The following is an 11,120-nucleotide window of genomic DNA, read 5'->3' as shown; positions in this document are numbered from 1 at the left end:
TCCCTTGCCCTCTCTTCCTCTCAGCCGAATAGGGTGTTTATGTGTGTGTGTGTGTGTGTGTGTGTGTGTGTGTGTGTGTGTGTGTGTTCTTGTGTGCAAAATGCTAAGGGAGAGGTTGTATTTTTACTAAAATTGGTGCTAAAGGTCCAAAGTGCCCATTAGTTGGAAATGGATTGGATATTTTGGATTTATTTTGAACTTAATAAAATAATAGATGATTAGAGGCCTTAATTATGAAATTAATCATAATCTAGTTTGGCTTTGGTTAGGATGAAACTTGGGGTGGAAACAAAATTCCATGTTTTGGGCATACTAGCAAACTTTTCCATGAATTCATGGATTATGTTTTAAAAAGTTCTATATATTTATCTTTCCTATGGTGGCTAGCCATGTGGGGTGGATTTGAGGGGATTATTTTATTTTTTTCTTGTGTACAATTGATGGAAATTTCAAAATATGGTATATAAAATAGGTTTTAAAGGTACAAGTATATATATATATATATAATAGTACTATTTTGGGGTCAATTAGTAATTTAATAAAAATGTGAGGGCTTTGGATTTAATTTATGAATTATAACATTTATTTAAGTGTAGAATTAAACTAAATTAGGGTTAGAGAATATAATTCGGCTTAGATTTCTTGTTTTGAAAAAAAAAAAAGCTATCAACCGATGAATATGATGAAAACCAAAAAAATCTAGGGTTTTAAGTAGTAATTCCATATTTAGAGAGTCAATTAATCAGTATTAGAATATTAGAAATAATTCTTAAGTTACCGAAATCAATTAGGGTTTGCGAGTTTTCGCTTCTAGGGTTAAAGTTGAAATTATTTAGGAAATCAAGGGTCTTCATTACAATTTCCCAAAATTGAGGGACTTTTAAGAAAATAAAATTTTCAAGGGCCTCACACCTTTTTTCTCCTCTCTCTCTCTCAGACTGAAATTGGTCTCTCTCTAAACCAGGATTAATGCAAGCAGATAATTGAGTGCAGTGATGGTCTGATTTTTGTTTCTCCAACAACACACAAACACACACACACAAAAGAAAGAAAAAAAACAACGTTGAGGTCATTCTTTGTAAAGGGTACTCTGAAACAAAAGAATCATCATCTTCCACGATTCAATCAATGGGTCAATCATTCTGCTTTCTCATTTTGTTCAATGTGCAATCTAGTTATTACATGTAGTGAAGAGCATCTATGTTTTCCACTATTAAAGATTTCTGTTTGATTTTGTCATTACATTCAATCTAAAATTTAGTCACATCAAAACTCATTTTCCACCAAAATCATACAAACTGTTTTTCTATTCTATTGTGGACTTTCAACAAACACCTACAATGCATCAATTCAAAAAAATTGGCCACACAACCAAAAAAAAATAATCCTTTAGCCTTTTGCAATTGAATAAACAGAACGATGAATCAGAATGAATCATTATTAGAAAGATTCAAACTAGAAATCAGAACACAAAACACAAAACACAAAAAGCAAAAAAACATAATCAACAACCTATTAAGCAAAAGAACCTTAATTCAAAGCCAATCTCCTATGAATGTTGTAATGCTCAACAGTAAGAGCGAGGATAAAACTTCCAAGCATAAGTGCAATCACATCGTCCATCACTACAACAAAAAGTGTCTTTAGAGACGAAAACTAATGACGAAAATAAATTTTGTCACGAAAGACGTACCTTTTAGTGAAGAAAATAATTTTTCGTCTCAAAATGTACCATTGTTAGAAACAAAAATAAAATTTCGTCACCAATCTACATACATAATAAAAAAATTAGGTGACGAAATTATTTTTCGTCATTATTTATATTTTTTTTGTCAATAAAGATTTTCCCGCTAATTTTTCGGATGGCGCCAAAATTTTCAGACTTTTGGTGAGGAAAAAATTGGTCACCAATAATAAAATTATTAATGACGAATATATTTTCATCACCAATAATTTTTAATATTTTAATATTATTTAGTGAGAAAACTATTTTTGTGGCTAATAATTTTATCTTTTAGTGAGGAAATAATTTTGTCACCAAATAAATGGTTGAGTTGCTAAAGGTTTTTAGAGGGAAATGAATATATTTGCGCCTTAGATATATCAGTTCTTCTTCTCACACACAGATTTGACCACCAAACCTCACCCTATATGACCTCACCTCAGCGCACACCACCAACGCCGCTCGCCACCGCCACCCCCACCACTACCACCACCGTCCGCAGATCACCACCACCACATCCTCACAGGTATTCTCTCACTCTCGGTCTGTCTCTCTCTCACTCACGGTCTATTTTTCGCTTTGTCTACCTCAGTCACTCTCTCTCCCTCTCTGTCTCCCTTTCTCTTTTCTCACGCCTCACGTCTTTGTGTCTCTTCTCTCTCACGCCTCACGCCTCTATTTGCGAGGGTTAAACGAGCACAACACAAGGGTTAGACGAGCACACCGTAAGGGTTAGCACCACCGTCACTTTGTCTCGAGAAGGTATGTCCTCTATTTCGCTCTCCCTCTCTCTATGTGCGTGTGTGTGTGTCTGTCTCTGTCTTCCTCTCTATGTCTTCTTCGATTCACATATACCTTCACACCCAACCCTAACACTACTAGAAAAATGGATATATGACACGGAACTTTTAGCGACGGTATATTTTCTGTCGCAAAAAGTAACCTTTTGTGACGATTAATATCTCGTCGCTAATGGTCACTTTTTGCGATAGCAATTCCTGTCTCGAAAATAGGAAATGATATGTTGGATGGTTTTTGTGATGGCAAACCATTAACCGTCGTAAAAGACCTTTTTTTTTAGACGGCTTTCTATCCCCATCGCAAAAAGATTTTTTTTGCCATGGCCTTTGTTGTCGTGGCTAATGGACCCAAAAAAAAAAAATAACAAAAAAAAAAAAAGTGCTTCTTATTCTCTCTCTATCACTCCTGTGTCTCTTTGTCACGCCCTCCTTCTCCTTCGCCCCCTCTCTCTCTTTCTCTCTCTCTCTGTCTCTCTCTCTCCACGACCATCGGTACATGAGTACACGATGACCACCGCCATTGATATCACTATCGCAAACCAGCAACCATTCTCTGAAATTGGGGAGACGCAATCGAAGGGGTTCACTACAATAAAACTAACTTTTTACGGCACCACATCAACGGCATACAATAAATGCATGTCGTAATTTCTCACTTTTACGACTTGTTTTTTTTGCACGTCGTAAATACTTTTCCAGCCACGGTGTGTCTATTGCGTAGGCCGTGAATGGTAATAACAATGATTTTTTTGCGACTTGCAATGCACGCCGTAAATAATAAAACTTTCTACGACGTACATATAGAATGTCGTTAATACATTAATTATACACGACGCACATATGCCAGTCATGAAAAGTGAATACTTTTCACAGCGCACACAACGCTCATCATTAAAAGTATTACACTTTTTACAACGCACACATCGCCTGCCGTTAAGAATATTACCTTTTTACGGCGCACAATACATATTGTGAATTGTATGATATATATATAAAAGGCACCAAAATGAAATTTTGTGGCGCCAATTCACCAAAAAATATATATATATATAAGAAAAATAACATATACATCTTCAGCCCCAACATTAATGAAAGCAACTGATGGAATAGAACTCTTACCATCGATGCTCCTCCATTGCCGATTTACATCCTCACCCTTCTCGTCTCCGATCTGTCCCTTCCCCCTCAATCTTCCCACTGTTGATCTACTTCACTTCACCATTTTGAGCCCTAATTTGAGAGAAAATTCCTATTTGAAGAGAAAGAAAAAAGGCTCTCTCTCTCTCTCTCTCTCTCTCAAAACCACTCTCAAATCATCAACTTCCATCATCTCTACAAGGCCCTTCGATTCCCTCAAAGCCCCTCTCCGACCCCAATTTACAACGATTCGGATGTCAAGCCGAAGCCTCGGAAACAACTCATCAAGAAGAACACGACGGCTGAGGAGAGCACTCCTGATTATCAGGGAAGAGGATGATGGGGAAGAAGGGATTTTGTGAGGGAAAAGTCGGACTACGATGATTTCGAGGATGGAAAGTGGAAGAAGTTTGAGAAAGATGGTATTGGTAGTAGTAGGAAGAGGGACAGACATTGAGAAACACATGTTCACTCTCTGCCCTCCTTGCTCTCTACCCTAGCTACTCCCTCTTCAGTGCCACCGCCGAAGACACATGTTCACTCTATTATGTTTTTGTTTTTTTCAAACGAGAGTTGGTCCTAGATTTATTCATTTATTTATTGTAAGAAACCGAAATACTCTCATTTCCTCAATCCCCTTCAAACTCTCTCTAATCCTCTCAGATTTCGACGTTTATTCTATTCAATTTAATCTAAATAGAGCTTCAAAAATCCGAGACCGAAATGGGAATTCCATCGACGATGAGGGACGCTTGGGCAAACCAAAGATATTCGCTTTTGATTGCTTCACCGACTGAGGATCAAAAGATTCTGAATTCACGCCGGCACACTCAAGGTTTGTTTCTGACTAGTTTTTGAGTGTTTGGTTGATGAGAAAACCAGAAATTATGTATGGTTCATGGGTTTAGTTTGACCAATGCTATTATTTTTTTATTGATCATGGGTTGCTATTGAATGGTGTTTCTGGAATTTGCAGAGGGTGTTCGAGCAGGAGTGAAGACAGCTTCCATTGCTTGTGTTGGCAGTGATGTGCCTACTGTATGTGATCTTTATCACTACTTTCTGTATTCACTGTGTATACAATTTCTGGATTTATTTGGGACATTTTACTGGTTTATCAGTACACTTTCAATGTGGGTATTTGGCATTCATAACTGTTCAATAACAAGATTGATCCACATAAAAACCACCTAATGGGTAGGTATCATTTGAGATAGAAAACAATCACTTGCTTTAGGAGGGCTGAGCGAGAATTTTTGTTGAGAGAGACAAAGTTATACACACAACTTTTTCCTATTTGACAATCTCATATTCATTATCTTAAATGAAGAAAATCCCAAATATATGTGGCCAATATGGAAATTCCGGGGGAGCAAGAACAAAATTCCATACAGGCAAATCAAGTGGAAAAGTTGAGGAAATTGAGCTTCCAGTTGCTCAAGTGGATATCATTATTTCAGAGTGGATGGGATATTTTTTATTGTTTGAGAATATGTTAAATACTGTCCTCTATGCTCGTGATAAGTGACTTGTAAGTTACACTGCCCCTTTTTCTTTCTGAATAACCACTTTGATGCTATTGCTAATCTGGATGTATTAGTGCAATGTTTGGTGGTGGAGTTAGTTTGTTTTTCTATTTTTTTTGGTTTGTTTTGTGTTTTTATTTTTTTTATTTTTTATTTATTTTATCATGGAAGATGTTATTGGAGTTTAATTGGTCTCATCAGCTTGAATTTATTATAATTCGTTAGTCTTTATATTTTGAAAGTTCAACTCTTTGACTGGATCAGACGCCTTTTCTGGGATTTTCAGTGCTTTTGTTTAGAAACTTTATGGTGGTGGAAGCAAATTGATTAATTTAATTTTTATTGGATTTATATGCTCATAAAAGTTTCTATTTACTTATAATGGGTTTTTTGGTTAAAGTCATTTTATTCTAAGAGGTCTATATTGAGTTGGGTTGTAATTTTTTTAAGTTACAATTTGATTCGTTTGTTTAGGAATTTTGTCTTGTTGGAGTTAAGTCGTAAATAGATTCTACATCAAGTGGGAAAATTTATTTTTTACTCTTTTTGTTCTTCTTTAGGGTTTTCTAGCATCTTCATAATGGATATTGGATGTGAAATGAGATTTACGCAAGTCCTCAATTGTTTTGGCCAATAGTAGTAGAGTTCAATGTCAGTTTTGTCTTGGTTAATGACCGACTGTGGAACAATGGAATTGGTTTGATTTGAGTGTGGTTTTTGGATGAACCGTTGCTAAGCATGGCTATTTGTCACTAAAGGTGACATCAAAGGCTTATCTTGCTTCCAGGTTAATTTGTTTCCTATCCCATATAGTTCTTTCAAGTTTTTCTTTCTTGGTTTTATGGTGATGAGGCTATTTTTATACCATTAAATCATGGTTGCTGACTTCTAGAATTGTATTGTACTTGTTGAGAATCAAGGTTACTTTTGACTGATGATCACTTTGAACTCCAGCAGCTAGCTAAAGAAATGTGGTATGGAAATACCATGGTTGGTTAGTTCTGTTACATTTTCTTTTATGAATTTCATATTGCCTCCAATCTTAACTAAATTAACCAAATGTATTCACCCTCTGCTTAATATGCAGAAAAAGCTTCGGCAGACTCGTGAATTATATGCCTCCTTTAATGCAATGTTGGAGATAAAAGACTTAATGCTAATGAAGACTTCTTTGTTAAACTCTATAAACCCACCAATTTGTACTCTATCTTAATCCCTATTTCTAGTTTTGCTAGTTACAATTCTTATAGTCTATCCTAGTCCTACTTAAATCTAAACTTTTAGATTTTGAAATATCTCTCCACAATTTTAGCTTAAAGTTTTCTCATTTTCTTGTTTCGTCAACTAAATTTGTATTGTCTGCAAATTTTATACACTGGAGATATCCTCTTTGAATGCTCTTTTTAAGTTCATCCATTACTATGTATGTAAGTATGTTGGAAATATTATATTTGTGATATGATATCTATTAAACTATATGACACAAAATGAGGTTTTTTTCAAAATGTTTAATAAGTCTACATTTTGTATGTGTGTAGAACATTTTTAAAGAGGTTATTGTCAGACGACAACATTCTTTGTGAAAGCAATTCACCCATTGAAGCCACTGATGTTTGACAAAATGAATATCACAATCAGCATTTGCCTAATAAGACGCGAGGTCTTTCAGAGTCAACTCCAGAAATCTCAACTTGTGAAAGTGAATTATCTTATTCAAGGTGAGCTTACATCACTTTGTTAAATCTGGTACCTGAAGGAGCTTCTTTATCATTTAACTTTGTTCTCTACAAGTGCAATTGGGCTTTCCCATTATTTGATTTACTGTAGCTAATATAATGGCCAAAATTGACCATCTAATTTACATAATTCTTTGAAGAATAAAGTAGAAAGGCTCGGATAAAAATATAATGTTCCAAAGTCATCAATTTGTCAAAAAACCAGTTTGGACTAGCCAATTGGACTGGATTGGCTCAGATGTGGAGCTCTTATAGACCAAATGCCCAGGTAACCATAAAGTTGATGAAATTCAGAAAGTGTAGCTGCACTAAAGCTTTAACTTGCTGGATTCATCATGAGTGGACAAATAATCTACCTAGATGATATGAATGATCAATTTGAAACTATTAAAGTATCATCTAACTAAAACATGTGGATTTTGATTACCATTTAGAATGTCTTTTGAAAATTGAATGAGTAATTTCAAATACCAAATGAGCTTATCATATATGATAAACATTTGAAGCTTGAATATTGTATTGAATACATGTTATATTTAAAATGTCTCTCTAGTATTGTTTTGCATGCATAGCTTGACTCCTCTTGGAAGTTCAAGTCACTGTTTGTGTGTCAATTAGTGTTGAACATGTGGTGTGGTATGCGATATGATGGCCAATTATATCTCACATTGTACACTTATATAATTTAATAATTGCAACATTTCTCTAATTAATTGGTTGTCTTGTGTAGGTATACCCCCTCCATGTCTAGTAGGCAGCTTTTTCTAGATATGTAGCAGAACCAATATCTGGAAAATATCGTGTTTGTTTGGATGGACATCGAGATTCATTCCACTGCTCAAATTTTTGGGACGTGAATTGGCTTTCTTCATCTAGAAATTCACGTGAAGAAGAAACTTATGAAAGGTGATTTTTGAGATTCTTAAGTAATGATTCCTGAAATGTTGTTCTGAAATAAGCTTAAAGTTCAATATTTTAATTGCTGTCATCATCAACACCACTTTATTTATTCAATGTCTGTCACTGCCAAGGGCCACCTCTTTTTTTCCTCTACTGTCATCGCCATTATCACCACACCTATACCTTTTGTCAGCCATCAGCAACTTTGCGTACAAACATTCTTTGACCCTTCATCTTTAATAAGAGAAAAATACTACTTTCACATAGTAATTTATTGTAACAACAGGAACCAAACCAAACCAAACTAAGCCTTGTGTCCTAATCAAGTTGGGTTGGCTACATGAATCATTTTTGTCATGCTGCTCTATCAAGGGTTATAGACTCAGTTAAATTAAATAAATTCATATCCTTTCGTTGACATCTTCATTTGTCCATAGAAGTTGTCATCAAATATGTGTGTATATTGATGCAGATACACAAATATGACCACTATCATTCATATCTGTAAATATTATACTTCCCTTGTCATGTTCTTAAATTCATACAAATCCACACGACCTTCCATTGCTTGTGAATCTTAGATTTGGATCTTGTCAGTTACAACTATTTACTTTTATTGCCATATTTTACTTCTTTGTCTTGCTTTCTTTGTTGACTGACTGACCTTAGATGCATTGTTCCTTTTGGATTTAAATTTTCTTGACTTGTTTTTTATATTTGTTTTTGGTCAGCAATTTCATGGCGTTGATGTACTTTGCACATTATGATGATCCCATTTTTAATGTATTTTTAATTATTTTTTTTAGTCAACCAAACATGGGAATTAACATTTTGATGGAATGACTTTTTATTTCTCTTAATTCCAGTGATCAGTGTACCAAACACGTAGGCATGAAACTAAGTTAAAAAATGCACTTTTTCAACGTTTAAGCTTTAAAATAGGCCATCGGAGGGCTAAATCGTGTAACAGCCACGAGACGGCCCGGTTAACACCTCATACACCTTGGGAGGGACCAAAGTATGTTGTGGAAACTTACGGAACTAGCACGGAACTCCCGGTTCGAAAACTAAGTCGAAAAATGCACTTTTTCATACTAAAGCTTGAAAATAGGCTATCGGAGGCCAAAATCGTGCAACAGCCATGAGATGGCTTGGGGAACACCTCAAACACCTCGGGAGGGACCAATGTGAGTTGTGGAAACTTACAGAACTAGCACGGGACTCTCGGTTTGAAAACTAAGTCCACAAATGCACTTTTTCACACTTAAGCTTGAAAATAGGCCATCGGAGGGCTAAATCTTGTAACAGCCACGAGACGGCCTGGGTAACACCTCAAACACCTCGGGAGGGATCAAAGTAAGTTGTGGAAACTTACGGAACTAGCACGGGACTCCCGGTTTGAAAATTAAGTCCAAAAATGTACTTTTTCACACTTAAGCTTGAAAAATAGGCCATCGGAGGCTAAAATCGTGTAACAGCCACGAGACGGCCCGGGTAACACCACTAAATCGTGGGAGGGACCATAGTAAGTTATAGAAACTTACAGAATTAGCACGGGACTCTCGGTTCAAAAACTAAGTCGAAAAATGTACTTTTTTACACTTAAGCTTGAAAAATAGGCCATCAGAGGCCAAAATCATGCAACAGCCACGAGATGGCCTGGGGAATACCTCAAACACGTCGAGAAAGACCAATGTGAGTTGTGGAAACTTACAGAACTAACACGAGATTTCCGGTTTGAAAACTAAGTCCAAAATTGCATTTTTTCACACTTAAGCTTGAAGATAGGCCTTCGGGGGCCAAAATCGTGTACCAACCACGAGACGGCTCGGGTAATACCTTAAACACCTCGGGAGGGACCAAAGTAAGTTGTGAAAACTTACGGAACTAGCACGGGACTCCTGGTTCAAAAATTAAGTCCAAAGATGCAATTTTTCACACTTAAGCTTGAAAAATAGGCCATCGGAGGCCAAAATTGTGCAACAGCCACGAGACGGCCTGGGGAATACCTCAAACATGTCGGGCGGGACCGACATAAGTTGCAGAAACTTACGGAACTAGTACGGGACTCCCAGTTTGAAAACTAAGTCGAAAAATGCACTTTTTCACACTTAAGCTTCAAAATAGGCCACTGAAGTCAAAATCGTGCAACAGCCACGAGATGGCCCGGGGAACACGTCAAACATGTCGGGAGGGACCAATGTGAGTTGTGGAAACTTATGGAACAAGCACGGGATTTCCGATTTGAAAACTAAGTCAAAAAATGCACTTTTTCACACTTAAGCTTGAAAAGTAGGCCATCGGAAGTCAAAATCGTGCAACAACCACGAGACGGTTCGGGGAAAACGTCAAACACCTCAGGAGGGACCAATGTGAGTTGTGGAAACTTACGGAACTAGCATGGGACTCCCGATTTGAAAACTAAGTCAAAAAATATACTTTTTCACACTTAAGCTTCAAAATAGACCATTGGAGGCCAAAATCGTGCAACAGCCACGAGACGGCTCAGGGAACACGTCAAACACGTCGGGAGGGACCAATGTGAGTTGTGGAAACTTACGGAACCAGCACGGGACTCCCGGTTTGAAAACTAAGTCGAAAAATGCACTTTTTCACATTTAAGCTTGAAAATAAGCCATTGGAAGCCAAAATTGTGCAACAGCCACGAGACGGCCTGGGGAACACCTCAAACACTTCGGGAGGGACCAATGTGAGTTTTGGAAACTTACGAAACTAGCACGGGACTCCCGGTTTGAAAACTAATTCGAGAAATGCTTGTTAAATTGTATATTTTATGGATAAGATAATAATTGTCTAACTTGCATTTTTTTTTTTTTGTGTGTGTTTCGTTTTTTTGCAGATTCGAGATTTGATATGGACATGTTTGGTAATTTGGAGGGCAGACGGTAGCTCATTTTGTGTTTTTGTTCATATTACTTTACATGTATTTTGGTTGTGTTGTAAATTTTATATTTTTGTTGGTATTACAAGGCATGTTTGGTAATTCGCCCTTGATATTTTATATTTTATTTTTGTTGATATTAGTAGATATTTGTTGTTGGATATTAGGAGATGTGTTTGGTAATCCGCATGCGGTTGATATTATATTTTTGTGGATATTAGTAGACGTTTTTTGTGGATAGTGCTGAAATTCGATTGAGATGTTTATAAAAAATGAACAGATTTTTGTATTGATTTATAATAGATATTTTATTGAACAGGTTATTGAAATGCGCAGAGAATTGTTACTGAAAAGAAAAAATTTCAGAAGAAAATAGTATCCCCATTTTCAAATTTT

The 11,120-nt window shown here is 36.3% G+C and overlaps 1 long non-coding RNA gene across 2 annotated transcripts; it reads left to right on the top strand.

Moving 5' to 3' along the window:
- The first annotated feature begins 3,578 nt into the window (after window positions 1-3,578).
- On the top strand, window positions 3,579-10,888 carry LOC114264222 (uncharacterized). 2 transcript variants are annotated; one of them, XR_014330525.1, is made up of 7 exons: window positions 3,601-4,262; window positions 4,361-4,495; window positions 4,637-4,698; window positions 5,747-5,973; window positions 6,725-6,904; window positions 7,653-7,828; window positions 10,683-10,888. It is a non-coding gene; the product is annotated as an uncharacterized LOC114264222 (long non-coding RNA). The 2 variants fall into 2 exon arrangements; XR_014330526.1 differs by lacking the exon at window positions 5,747-5,973 and having other exon boundaries at window positions 3,579-4,262.
- Window positions 10,889-11,120: the final 232 nt, after the last annotated feature.

This window comes from Camellia sinensis, chromosome 5, assembly GCF_055761805.1.
Source record: "Camellia sinensis isolate YWXY chromosome 5, ASM5576180v1, whole genome shotgun sequence".
NCBI classification, from domain to species: Eukaryota; Viridiplantae; Streptophyta; class Magnoliopsida; order Ericales; family Theaceae; genus Camellia; species Camellia sinensis.
This window is presented reverse-complemented; position numbering and strand designations above follow the sequence as displayed.